General features: G+C 41.0%; 1 pseudogene; it reads right to left on the bottom strand.

Moving 5' to 3' along the window:
* Positions 1-7251, bottom strand: part of Nid2-ps7 (nidogen 2, pseudogene 7) — a 35972-nt pseudogene extending 28721 nt beyond the window's left edge.
* Positions 7252-13525: the final 6274 nt, after the last annotated feature.

Raw genomic sequence — 13525 nt, 5'->3', positions numbered from 1 at the left:
GATTACAGTTGCTACCTCTTCCATTGCAGAACACATCCCCTGGATGTCTGAAACTGTGTGTTAGGGCTTTTCCTATGCACCCCTAGGACAGCACTGAGTTGTTAATTAGGTGCAGCTGAAGGGGCTGGAGACTGCTCAGCAGTTAAAAGAATTTGCTGCTCTCATGGAGCCCCTGAGTTTGGTACTGAGCACCTACTTCATGCAACTCAGGACTGTCTCATACTCTAGGGAATGTGGAAACCAGAGACATGCAGACACACATACCTACACGTAGTTAAAAATCATAATAAAAGTAAGCCATAGAGGCATTAACAAAAACAGAATGGAACAAGATGCTTTAATAAGACTTACTGAAAAAGACCTGTGCATTATTTATTTCTGGAAGTTTGGGGGCTGCAGGTAGTTGGCCATGAATAACTAAGGCAATAAAATACAAACCCATGGATAAAGGGTGATGCCTGAATGCCTTTTCTCATTTCTACAAGCGTCTCCTGTGTCTTCTACCATTCCCTTTCTATTGGCCTTTCTCCTAATCCCTAACTATACCCCAGTCAAGCCATTAATGTTTTTCTCTACTTCCTACTGCATTGATTTTCTTCTTCTGCATTTTTAGAGTCTCTGCTGAGAAGGAATTTGAACTAGCCAGCTGCCTTCCTTTACAATACAGGGAAATGGACTGTTCCATTTCCACCAATAGATGGCTCAGATCGAGACCAGCTATGAAATCATATGACAAAATTCTCTATGCAATTTCCAGCCTTTTACCTTTAGACCTCTTTGGTATTTCTTGCCCTTCTGGAGTCTCTTTCTAGAAATTCTCTGCCCGGCTCTCCTCTCTGGTCATCGCCTTATATTCTTCCTTAAGGTCTTAAGGTCTCCTTAAGAGACCTGATTCTCTTTCTGCTCCATGCCATCCTGGAGTGTCCTGACTCTTCTAATGGCCCCTCATCACAGCTAGAGTCTCAGACCCAGCCCTGAGCCTTTGGCTTTTAAACTTATATCCAGCCTTTTGCTGAGTTTCCCCTGAGACTCCACATCAAGAACTAGAAGAATTTCTAAATTCCATGTTTCTTCTAAAGGCATGTATTGTTACCATTAGCCTGCTGCAGGTCCTCATTGTATCTCACCTGCTCCCTATGGTAGAAGAAATGGTAGCTTAACTTATTCGTTGTTTATTCCCAGTTTCCCATGCCAAGACCTTTTATACAAGGAGAATTACTGCTTGCTTAGCTTTTCTTACAGCCAAAGGTGGCCATTGGAGATGGTATGTACCTGACTTGCAGAAATCTACTGAGGCTGTTGGTCTCTGGAAGGGCCTTTATGATGGATGATAAAGGAACTGTTGGCTTATATCCCACTCTTGTATCATTAAACACAATTGCAAGGTCCTGTGCTCAACCAATCATCTTCTTATGGCAGAATGGCCTCTAGGAGAGCAAAGCATGACAAAGCCAAACTGCAGAGAGCAGAGTACCTGAATCAGTCACTGCCCTCCTGTCACCACCCCTTCACTGTGAGAGAAAACACACCGCTGCTGGCGTAAGATTTTCTTACGTGTAGGCATTCCTATACCTTATTAATACACTCTACACTTAACCCTGCACTATCCATAAAATTTAAACAAATCTATGGTATATCTCTGTCTGACATGCTTGGGTGGAGCTTCCCCACCTTCCTGGAAAGCTAATGCTGTTCTGTATCTCCTCTGATATATCCTGTTCTTTCCAGCCTTACATCATCAGAATTCTGAACTGTTTCTCTCCAGTACCCCATCTGAAAAAATAGCTGGATCCTGGTATACCTCAGTGGATGCTGCTCCTTGCCTTTCCCACCTGCAGATGTTCCAAAGAACCTGCTCTTTCTGCATGCCTAATACTTGGGCATATGTTTCTCAGCCTTTCATCTAAACTCTCCAGTATTCTAGTTAGGTCTGTCCTTTCCAAAGGCTCCAGGGTTTGAACTGTAGTTTCATGTCATGGTATGTCTTTGACACACTCTGTCTGTCTCTGTCTCTGTGCTCTCTTATCTACCTTATGTAGTCACTTAAGTATGCTTGTTTCTCTGATCACAGGACAAGAGATAGCTTTACAAATGTATTCCTGGCTGGCTTTGCATAGTCATTGGAACGTGGTCAGAGATGCATAGTATCTCTTTATCTTATTTTTCATAGCACGGACCTGCTACACAGGGATGTTCAGTAAACCCTTGCTGACATGAATAGGAAAAAATACTTTTAGAATGGCTTTCCTAACTCCCACACTTTCTCCTGTATAATCCACTCCCTGATTCTTTGCATTCTTGCTACATTCTTGATTGTTACTAGGAATACATGAGACTTGAGTTAAAAAACAAGGAAAAACAAGAAGCAAACCCACACACAAATTATACTTAAGTATATTCTATCAGTCTCTATGTCCTCCACACAGAAGTCTTCCCCTCACCAGACTCTGTTTCCCTTAGGTTCTACTTTTCATTTCCTTTAAGACTTTCCCAGCTGCCCTAACACAGTGTTCTGTAAATAAATGCTGGTGTACTTCTGATGATGCAGAAAGAGCTCATGGCTGCCCAAATATAACATCAGTGTGAGCTGTCTCCACTGGGTAGTGAAAGCAACCATGTTTCCAGTTGTCTTTGGCTTTCTTTGTGCTGTTTGCCTAGATATGCTGTGCTTTTCCCCAAATCAAATCACCTGTTATTGTTACATGTGACCTGCTGGCCACCAGCACTTCCTCTAGAACTTGGTACTTGAGCCAGAACGATGTTCCTGAAGTCAATGATAGCAATAGCAAGCCGTAACTGAGCCATCTATAACGTACAGGGCTCGGCCTGGGCACTCTTTCCACTGTTTTGTTTATCCGGTAATCGTGCCTCATTTTCAGATACAGAAATGGAGTGTAGAGGGATTATCTGCCTTAACCAAGAACCCACTCACCAAGAGTGAAAACCAAACTTCAAGCCCACGCTATCTGACCTCTGACCTCCCTCAAAACATGGGCAACAGCTGAACCTCTAATTCTGCCAGCCAGTTCTTGTGTTCCAGATTTTCATGAAGCTAGAATTATGTGTGCTCAACTGGACATACCTCATAAAATTAGAGGACTTTAAATATCTGAATTCTTTAGACTGAAAAAATATGACACCATGCCCTTTAAAAGCTTGCTTTCTAGATTTGTTGACGATGTTCTCATAATTTATTAAAAATTTATTACACAATAGACATTGCAATGGATTCGCAATCTTCATCACATCGTATGAGATAAGAAAATTGAGATTTTGAAATTTTAAGTGGCTTATTCGTGCTCCAAAAGATAACAGTAGCTAAATGAAAATCTGAATGGCCCGAAAAGCAACCTCACCCATAAATATAGCTATGCTTCATTAATCCTGCAGCAGGAACAGGGGCTGTAAACCATACAGAATTACTGCAAAGTTCTCAGAATTCTTCTGAGAATGAGCATCACACATTATACCACAACATAAAATACTAAATGAAGAGTGGGGTCCACTGAGATGGTATCGTTTACTGGTAGTAGAATGTCATGTCACACACTGCATGTCTCTTCCTACTGAAGTACTATTGTCCAGATTTTCCTGGGCAGTAGTGAGTTCTCACTTTCTCAGTGATGGAAAAGGGGGCTATATTCTAAGGCTGCTTTTCTTCTTTGTTTTGGTCATTTTGTTGGCTACTTTTAGCTGTCATTTTTACACAATCTAGAATCACCTGGTAAGAGAGTCTTAATTAGGAATTGTTTCAATCATGTTGGACTATACGCACGTTTTGTGGTTGTGGTGGTGGTGGTGGTAGATATCTTTAATTTTTTTTTAATCTCAGCACCCAACGACTATGTTACTCTTGGTACCAATTTTTGTTCTAGTCTTATTTGTCTTACTGTCATTACATATCCTGGCAAGAATCAACTTAGGGAACAAGGGATTATGGTGGCTTGAATGAAAGTGGCTGCCAAAGGTTCATACATTTGAATACTTAGTAAGAAGTCCTAGCTCACTATGGGCAGCAGCAATCCCTAGGTTGGGCCCTGAACTATAAATAGAAGTGAAAAAAGTTTCTAAGTAACTATCCGTGCAGATATGCTCTCTTTACTCTTGACTGTGAATATTCGTCAGCCATCTGTCTCAAATTCCTGCAATTCTATGATTTTCCTGAAATAATGGACTGTTACCTGAAATTGTAAGTCAAATAAACTCTGTGTTTGTCACTATTCTATTGCTATGAGGAGATACCATGACTAAAGCAACTCTTGTAAAAGAAAACATTTAATTGGGGGCTTGCTTACAGTTTTAGAAAATCAGTACACGTTATATTGGCCAGAAGCAAGTAAGAAGGTGCTGGGGCAGTAACTGAGAGCTGTACATCCTAATATATCCCAGAATGATACACTGAACTTTTAAACCTCGAAACCCACTCCTCCAATAACATGCCTCCTCCAATAAGGCCATACCTATTCCCAAAGGCCACACCTCCTAATCCTTCTCAAATAATTCAACTCCCTGATGACTGAGTACTCAAACATATAAGCCTATTGGGGTTCATATACAAAAGAATGTAAATGACTAAACTAAATACTACACCAAGGACTGTGGAGAACCAACCCACTCATTGGACATTCTGTGCATGTGATGGCTTGTACTTGGTAGGGTTTCTCCTAAAAGAAAGAAACACACAATGTAAAGCTGTAAAATTATAGGTTACCTCAAACTGTGCTTTCCTCTTTGTGAAACATTAACAGACTTTAAAAGTTTGGTTTTTACAAAAATCACGAGCAACAGAATACTGAGGCAGCCACATGCCCCTCCCTCTATAAGAGGTCTGAAATGGCACTGTTGTTTTTTCCTGATATTTGAGAAGAAACAATCAGACAATTTCAGTTGGGTTCTATTGAAAAGCCCTCATTGGGATCTACAGGTGAGGTGGTCCATTCAGATATTTCAATGTTCAGAAGCCTACCTCCAAGAAGAAAACCAGACCAACCAACTTAGCCTCAATACAACCCCTTTCTTCTGGTCAACTTTAAATAGTGGGAGGGAAAAATAAAACAATAAAAGCCTAAAGCATAATAAGGTTATGAGGAGGTAAAGAGCTACTATATTGATAAAAAACTCCACAAATGTCCGCTGAGGTTATCCAAAGCTAGAACTGAAGCATATAGATTCACTGAATCCCAGACAGTTATATAACACAAGTGTCATGTATTTTACACACTGCAGGGCCCCTAAGAATTGCACCCTAATCACCATCAACTGTGTCCTATGTATTGAGGACTTACACATTCTGTTTAAGTAGTTTCTGATTACATGTGTTCTCTACTGTGTGGTGATATTTTGGTACTATCCCTCTAGGAACTTGCCCATCCTACAGGCTTGCCTTCTCTTGGGCATGCTTGAGGTTTTAGGCACAGTCAAAACAATAGGCCATTTCTTTCCATTCTCCCTCTGTATTGTTAAGTCAGCAGAAGATAAAGCAACTTGGATTGCACTAAAGGTATCTTGGGTGAATTATAATTAATTTTGTTAGGTTTTGCGTTTTTAATTTTCATCGCATTTTTGTGTGTATGTATGTATATACATGTATGGGTGCAGAGGTCAGAGGCCAACTTGTGGGTGGTAGGTCCTTCTACCATATGTGATACAGGTATTGAATTCAAGTCATCAAGCTTTGTGGCAAAAGCCTTTTGCTGAGCCTTCATGCTGGTTCTCAATTTTTATAATAGTTCTTCATGACGAAAATGGACTTGACAAACAGATATTATATTGAAGACTATTATTACTGTTGGCGAACTTTCCCATATTGATGTAAAAGGGTAAAAAAACCCTTCTAAACATTAATGATTGAACAAGGTGAGCTTTCAACTAAATGGGTGGCTCCTCAGCTAGGCTTTGAAAAATTAGAAATCTACAGAAATAGCCAAGCCCAGGAGTTTAATGTAGGCCTTGTTCTGTCTGAGAACAGAATTTCGACTAGATGTTGACCCTTCACACCATTGTGTTGAACACTGAGCGTCCTATTTACCCAGTCCATCCCTCTCCTGTATTCTGCTGAAATCTGTGGCACTGCTCTGTGTAAGGTGATGCCATTTATGGAGCAAGGCGAGTCCAGGATAAGGCATACCCTATCATTGGATGAGAAGGAAGGGCAGGTGGGGAAATGTCTAGGAAGGAGGGAGGAGAAAGAGAGGTGAGGAAAATCAAGATGGAGACAACAGAGCAGGATGATCCAGGTCCAGGTGGATAGTTTTCCAAAGCATTGTTTAAATTTGGCTTATGAGAAAGGAACAGATTTGTAGAGATAAGAGTACTTGTTTGGTTCACATGGTATAAAAGAAACCAGTATGTTTACTTCCCTTTGACTCATGACCCCAGTCCTCACTCTTTTGTGAGCTACATCTTAAAAGGACAAAGTTTTGCATTTTGCCATATATTCATAAGTGTATGTTCATCCAAATTACTGGCAGTATTTCATTATTTTTGCCTAAGAAGATGTTGTCTGATTCCTGGCAGCTGTAGTGACTGGTGTTTGCAGGATTCTGGGATTCGGACTGCAGGCCTCCTGACCGCACAGCAAGTTCTTTTAACCTGGGAAGTATCTGTCTAATCACCAGAGCTATAGTTTATAAGGAGGCGAATATAGATTTAAACATGGACACTAAGGGAGGAGAAACACACAAGAAATCATGACAGGCATGAGAGAAGGGGAGGCAGATGTGGGGAGTTGAGCTGTGTAAAGCAAAGACAGTGTGAGCTGGGGCCAAGAACAGATAACTAGAAATACTTTTAATTAATTAATTAATTAATTAACTCATTAACATATTCTGTGTCCATATGTCTATACATATTAGTGTGTGTGTATGGAGACCAGAGGACAAATGAGTGGGGATGTCAACCTCCTACCCCATGAACTGTAGTTATAGAACTTGGATCCTCATGGGTGATGACAAGTTCCTTTATCCCCTTTTAAAAGTGACAATTTTTATATTTGTATGGCAGGAGTTGTATGTGTGAATATTGTAGAAATTGTTTAATCCTCACACAGGGTTTCTCCCCTTCCTCTGACTACTTAGTTCCTAGATAAAGGACACCCACAAGCTTTATATTTACATTAATCAGCAAAGGAGCTGGGCAGATATGGATCCTCTTGATGTTATGTCTGTTTCACAGCCAATAATCCCACTATAAAATTAAATTTCCTATGTCTGGGCTTCTCTTAACTCCAATTAGCCAACCTACCTGACCCATGGAGGCTTTCTCCTCCCTTCACATTCTTTTCCCCTCATGGTTCTTCTCTGACACCAGAAGTCCTGGAATGCTAAACCCTGTCTCTGTGTCTTCTGCCCAGCTGTTGACTGCTGGCATCTTTATTCACTTATCAGAAATAATTTGGGGAAAAGATCACATCTCATCACTTGGGTCTACTTGTGGACTCTTGTCTCTGGGACAATCAGGCCTTGGGGGTCTGCAGTTAGCATTACAATGCACAGCAACAGACCAAACCACAAAACAAGGAGGTCAGGGGCATCTGGTGGGAGTCAGGTTTCAGTGTAGTTCCCAGGTTTCATCAGGCTTGGCCACACAAGAACCTTTACACATTGAGTTATCTTATTGGCTCATGAAAAACCTTTTACAGGCTCTTTTGGCCTGGTGGCTCTGCATATGTGAGCTCCCATGTGTGGAGGCCAGCGGAAAACCTTGGGTGTTACTCTTCAGGTGCCATCAATAGGACAGGTCGACTTGGCCATCTGGCTAGGGAGGATATGGAGTCTCTGTCTCCCCAGCACAAGTGTGTGCCACCAAACCAGGTTTCTTTATTGTTGTTGTTATTTTAATTTGCTTCTTGTGTTTGGACTCAAGTTTATTATCTGAGTTTCTGGCCCCATGGCTTTCTATGTGTGCAGGAGAGGACAAAAAAATGTCTGTGATAGATGCGTGTATTGTATATGATTGTTCTTGAGTCTAGCATAAAACTGAACAGAATGTTCCTTTCTGGCTTAGTCTTGTTTGATCACACTCAAGGTTTAAGAGGAACCTCTTTGTTTTTTTTTTTTAATTTTTTATTAGGTATTTTTTTATTTACATTTCCATGTTATTCCGCTTCCCAGTTTCCTGTCCATTTGCTCTCCGACCCTTTTAAGAGGGTCTTCTTGCAGGTTTAATTATAGGACAAGGGTTATATAATTCTCTAAACTCCATGATTCTTACATCTAAGACTACTACGTATGTACTTTGTTTCATTTTTTTCCCTTTTGGCACAATCTCAATTATGTAGCTGAAATGTGGAATAAACTACTAATACTAAAATCATTAAGTGTTCTTAAGTTCACTAGGGCACAGGCCAAGAGATTGGAAAAGACTGGATCTGATGCAAATACTGAGACTTTCCTATTGCCTGTGCTGGCCTGAAGGTAGGCAGCTAATCCACAGAGGGCAGCATTTCTCTGGCTATTAAGGACCACGGGTCACTCTGTCTGTTTAGCCGTTCTCTACAGATTTCATTTGACACTATTTTAGTCTACTGTAGAGAAATGACAGGAAGCAACTGCTCCTAGCTTGTCAGCTGCAGGGCATGCTAGGATGGTTTGGTCACTCCCGGCACACTGAGATACCTAGGAGGCACAGTTCCTTAAGCAGAGGATTCTGGTAACTCCTACTGCCAAGTAAGCTGCAAACCTGAGGACATGGCCTTCATGATCATTCTCTCGTGAGAAAGTAACTTTGTTTATAGGTTAATTAGACAACAGCACATCTAACAGATCGAAGAGTTGGACTGCTGACAAGTTTCTCAGTTTGCAAAGAGGTTTGCATCACTTCGATCCAAGATATTCTATTGGTAGGGAAGCAGCAGCTGGTGAGAACTATATATTGTAGGAAACCTTTATCCTGCTTTGCCTTTAAAAGAAGTTGAAACTGAATAAACTGTTTATTGGCTGACTGGGCTGTGAACCCCCCATATCCAGGTTAATGCAAACCTCACTTGAGACCTCAATGTACTAGACGGTAGCATTGAATCCATTTTTCTGCTTTGGCTCCATAGTTAGTAATGGCACTGCTCAAGAGTTCTCTGAATGAAACACACACGTGCCCAGATGTGCGCATGCACATGCACATGCACACGCACACGCACACGCACACGCACACACACACACACGCGCGCGCGCACACACACACACACACACACACACACACACACTTACCCACATACACGCACACCAGTTAATTTTCATACACCTCGAGTAAGCCCAATGGCTGGACATTTCTAATCCTCCTGACATCTGGCATACATTTCCCTCTGGTATCCCACGAGGGATCTTTGTTTAAATCTGTGTTTTATCTTTGTTGCTCTGTTACCTTCTTGGAAAGTCTCCACTTTCCCTATAGGGTCCTATTCCCTTCCACCTATATTGTAGGCTGCTTTCTCTCTTGCAGCTCTTAAATCTGATCCTTCTAAATATGGATCATGGTGATTCTCTTCATTCTCCCCTCTCTCAATCCCTTGCCCTGTCTTTCTGTCTTTCTACCCAGCCATTGCTTATATGGCAATTCTTTATTTTCAATTAAAGGACTCCAGGAGCCTCAGGCCTGGAAGTGTGGTTTTTTGGGGAGCCAAAATAAGACAATGCTCAACACCAGATGTTGACCCTTTACACATACATTCTTGATATTAAATTAAGCAACTTTCTCTAAGAATATTGGAATTTGATCCTCAGTACTAGGGAGGGTAAACATAAAGAAGGAAATGGCAGTCATTTTGACTGTGGCCTCGGTTCATATGTTGCTGGCTAGGACTTAGTCACATGCACACTGTTGATTTGAAAGTCACCTAGGAAATATAATTCATAGTTCCCCACTCTGTACCCTATTAAAGATATAGGAAATGTGAAAGGAAGATAGAAAATAACAGTACAGACTCTCTCAAAATTCTCTTAGACCTCTGGGTTTGTATTCTATTTATTTAAGCATTCCTGAGTGCTCTGTATTCTTTTAGTGGCCATTCTCTGATGCACATTTTTATCTTCAAGCCATTAAATACAGCTTAAATACAGCCATTAAAACTGTGGTGAAGTGGTAAAATGCTTAAAACATAAAAATGTAACATTTTGATGATCCTTTTTTAGTTATCGTTTTATGTGTAAAGGTATTTTTGCTTGCTTGTATGTCTCTACACCACATTCTTGCCTGGCAACCACAGAGGCTAGAAGACAGCATTGGGTACTCCCGGGACTAGAGTTAAAGACAGCTGTGAGTCACCATGTGGGTGCTGGCAGTGGAGCCCACCATAGTCCTCTGAGAGAGAAGCCAGTGCCCTTGGCTGCTCAGCCATCTCTTTGGTCCCAACCAGTTTTACATGGGTTGTTCAGTAACATTAATACAGTGTACAACAGACATTACCACCATTCGTCAGTAAATCCCTTTCATCTTGACCTAACATGCTCCTGTTATTACCCCAATCCCAAAACACACTCTCCAATTTTCAGTATCTCCTAAATACTTGAAGTATCTGGTCTGAGTGGGATGGTAGAGCAGTTTAACTTTACAAATGACTGCTTTTCTTAGCATCTTGTTTTCATGACTATGCTGTTGCACATCCTAAATTTCCTAAGTCTAAATAATATTTCATATGTGTATGTGGCATGTTTTGTTTTTTGATACTATATCAATGTATATTTGGGATTGCTTTCACCTTTTAGCTACTATGAATGCTGCTGTTGGGAATACAGGTGTACAGATAAATGTTTCATTGTGAGCAAGTGGACCATGACATCAGACAGAAGAACTCAGAAGGTTTAGTGATCTCAAACACCATGAATCTCAGAATTGATAATGGTAGGAATGAGGCCATTGCCTGCTCTAGAACATGTAACCAGGACACCACACTGAGAAGACCAGGATTATTAGTCACGTAGGAGAAACACCTGGAGTCCTTCCCCATGCAAATAGAGCATCACTAGCTTCTCAAACTGATCCAGTGGGAAGCATCTTCCCTTGGATCCCACTCTACTTCTCCAAAAGTATATTTCCTATTAAAATTTAATAAAGTACAGAAGCTATGTTACCTAGAGTAATCTGAGAGTGTCTGCTTTACTGATCTGTAACTCTTGGGAAAGAGCTTTCTCTCCAGAAGCTGTCATCAGAAGCTGTCATCTGGACCTTGGCGCAGTCTCCTGCCATCAGCAAAGCCTACTGCTGCTAATGCCACCCTGGCACTGGCACTGGCACTGCCACAGTAGCAGAGGGGACACAGGACCCTGGCTACCTCTCCTGTATTGTCCTCCCAAACCTCCCCGCTTTCCTTGTAAGAGCTGTTAACACTCTGCCCATTTGCTGCCAGACCAGAGACCCCGGGAAGCAACTCAATCCATGTTCACCAAGGGCCACATCTACTTTGAGTTTGGTCTATACTCAGAAGTGGACATAGATAATGTAGTGCTGTAGTAATGATTTGGATTTCTGCCATGCTTTTTCCCACAGTGGAAGCATCATTATATCCTCTCACCTATTTCCTCTCTTGGGCAATGAAAGTAAGAGGATCAGGAATTCTGGCTATTTGGGTTACATAGAGTCTGACTCAAGGGAAAAAAGGGCTGAGGATAGAGTTAAGTGGTAGAGCACTTGCTGAGGGCACACATGACACTGGATTCAATACTTAGATTATGCCCAACACCCTGAACCCCAGTACCATCCATTTGGGTGTGAGGAGGCCTCTCCTAGGGGTTTTGTATGATTGGTGACTGGGAGCATATTTTCCTGTGATTATTGGCCATCCATACATCAAACCTGTTAGATTACTTTTTGAGTGATGATAAAATTAGTTTTAAGTAGCCTATATCTTTATCTCTTATTGCATATAATTTCACATACTTTCTTCCTTTCGTAAGTTGCCTTTTCACTGCTGTGTGATTTGATGCAGTTTTAACTTAAATATTTATTTTCTTAATGTGTATGAGAGTTGTCGATTGGTTGTAATGCTATTTGTTTTTATTTGGCTCCAAAAAGCACATGGGAACCACATGTCTGCCTGTAAGACTCTGAGGGTCCTTACCCCTAGTAGCCTCTGATAAAGTTGCTGGTGGCCAATGGCTGGGCAGGGAGAGAGACGCGGGACATGGGAATCACCATTGCCAGGGAAAGAGAAGGTCCTGGCCTGAGAAATGTAGGACAGGGAGACAAAGACACAGAGACACTGACAACATGTAAGAGTTGGAGATCATGGCGCATGAGGGCTGCAGGCTTGGGTCTGTGGCTGCCAGTATTGAATATAGGCTTCAGTAAGAAATAATTAAAACATATGGGAGGGGAGACTGTTTTAGTTGCAGGGATGTTTGGATGGGTCCAGACATTTCGATGTTTAAAGTATATTAAATAGAAGGCTCTGAGTGTGTGTGTGTGTATGTGTGTGAGTGTGTGTGTGTGTGTGTGTGTGTCTGTGTCTGTGTCTGTGTCTGTGTGTGTTTCATTTGCAAATCCACAGCATTTTTGCGGGCGATGAGGATTGTGATTGTGTGCTGTTGCCACCGGCGGCAGCATTTGAGTGCTGATATTTATTAATTCAACATACGAATATTTGACTACATGTTTGTATGGTTACAGCATACATGTAGAGGCCAGAAAATGTTGCATATCCTGAAACTGGAGTTACAGATGGTTCCAAGTTGCCTTGTGTGCGCTGGATACTAAACCTTAGTCCTGTGCAAGAGAAGCAAGTGTTCTCAAGTGCTGAACCATCTCTTCAGCTCCAGTTTTTCCTTTTTCTCCCCAAAAGTTTAATTAAGAGTTTTAGTTGGCACACAAAATCATGGGATTTATTCTTGTCATGGACCCCCTTTTGCTTTCATAGTATTACGTCTGAGTATTTTCTAGTTTATCTACTTTGTTGTGAGTATATGTTCATATCATATCCAAGATATCATTAACAAATCCACTGTCAAAATATTTACCTATTTTCTTTTTCTTGAGTTCAGTAGTTTTGGTGTTATGTTTAAGTCCATTTTAAAATCTATTATGAATTAATATTCATGTATAGTGTAAGCTAATGATCCATCTTCTTTTGCATGTGATATCCCAGTTTCACTAACTCTCTTCATTTAAAAGACTGTCCCATTGATTTCTTACGGAGAAGCCCCTTTAAATACAGATGTCCCTGGATTGCACTATACCTTAAGGTCCTCAGTTGTAAGTAACTGCCTAAGTAGGAAACTGATGGCTAAGGTAAGGGGAAAAGGTACTGAGAAGAGAGATATGTGTGGGCCCAAACCCAGCTTATCTCTCCTTGTCTAAGAGTGGCCCCAGGATGCTTTCTCTACATTTTTGGCACATTATGTGTTATGTCATACAACTAAAATGGGCACAATAGTGAACTCATTGTACATTTGTTTTAGTTAACAAATATTTCTTGTAACTATTAAGTGAGGGTAAGGTAGCAGCATTTTGTATCTGTATATGACCACAGCAATGAAACTGAATAAAGTCACTCTAAGCAGTTGCACTTACTTGTTTTGGTTATTGGTTTGTTTGAAAT

Source organism: Rattus norvegicus, chromosome 2 (genome assembly GCF_036323735.1).
Source record: "Rattus norvegicus strain BN/NHsdMcwi chromosome 2, GRCr8, whole genome shotgun sequence".
Classification (NCBI taxonomy): Eukaryota; Metazoa; Chordata; class Mammalia; order Rodentia; family Muridae; genus Rattus; species Rattus norvegicus.
The sequence above is the reverse complement of the archived record's forward strand: the minus strand, read 5'-3'. Positions and strand labels throughout refer to the sequence as shown.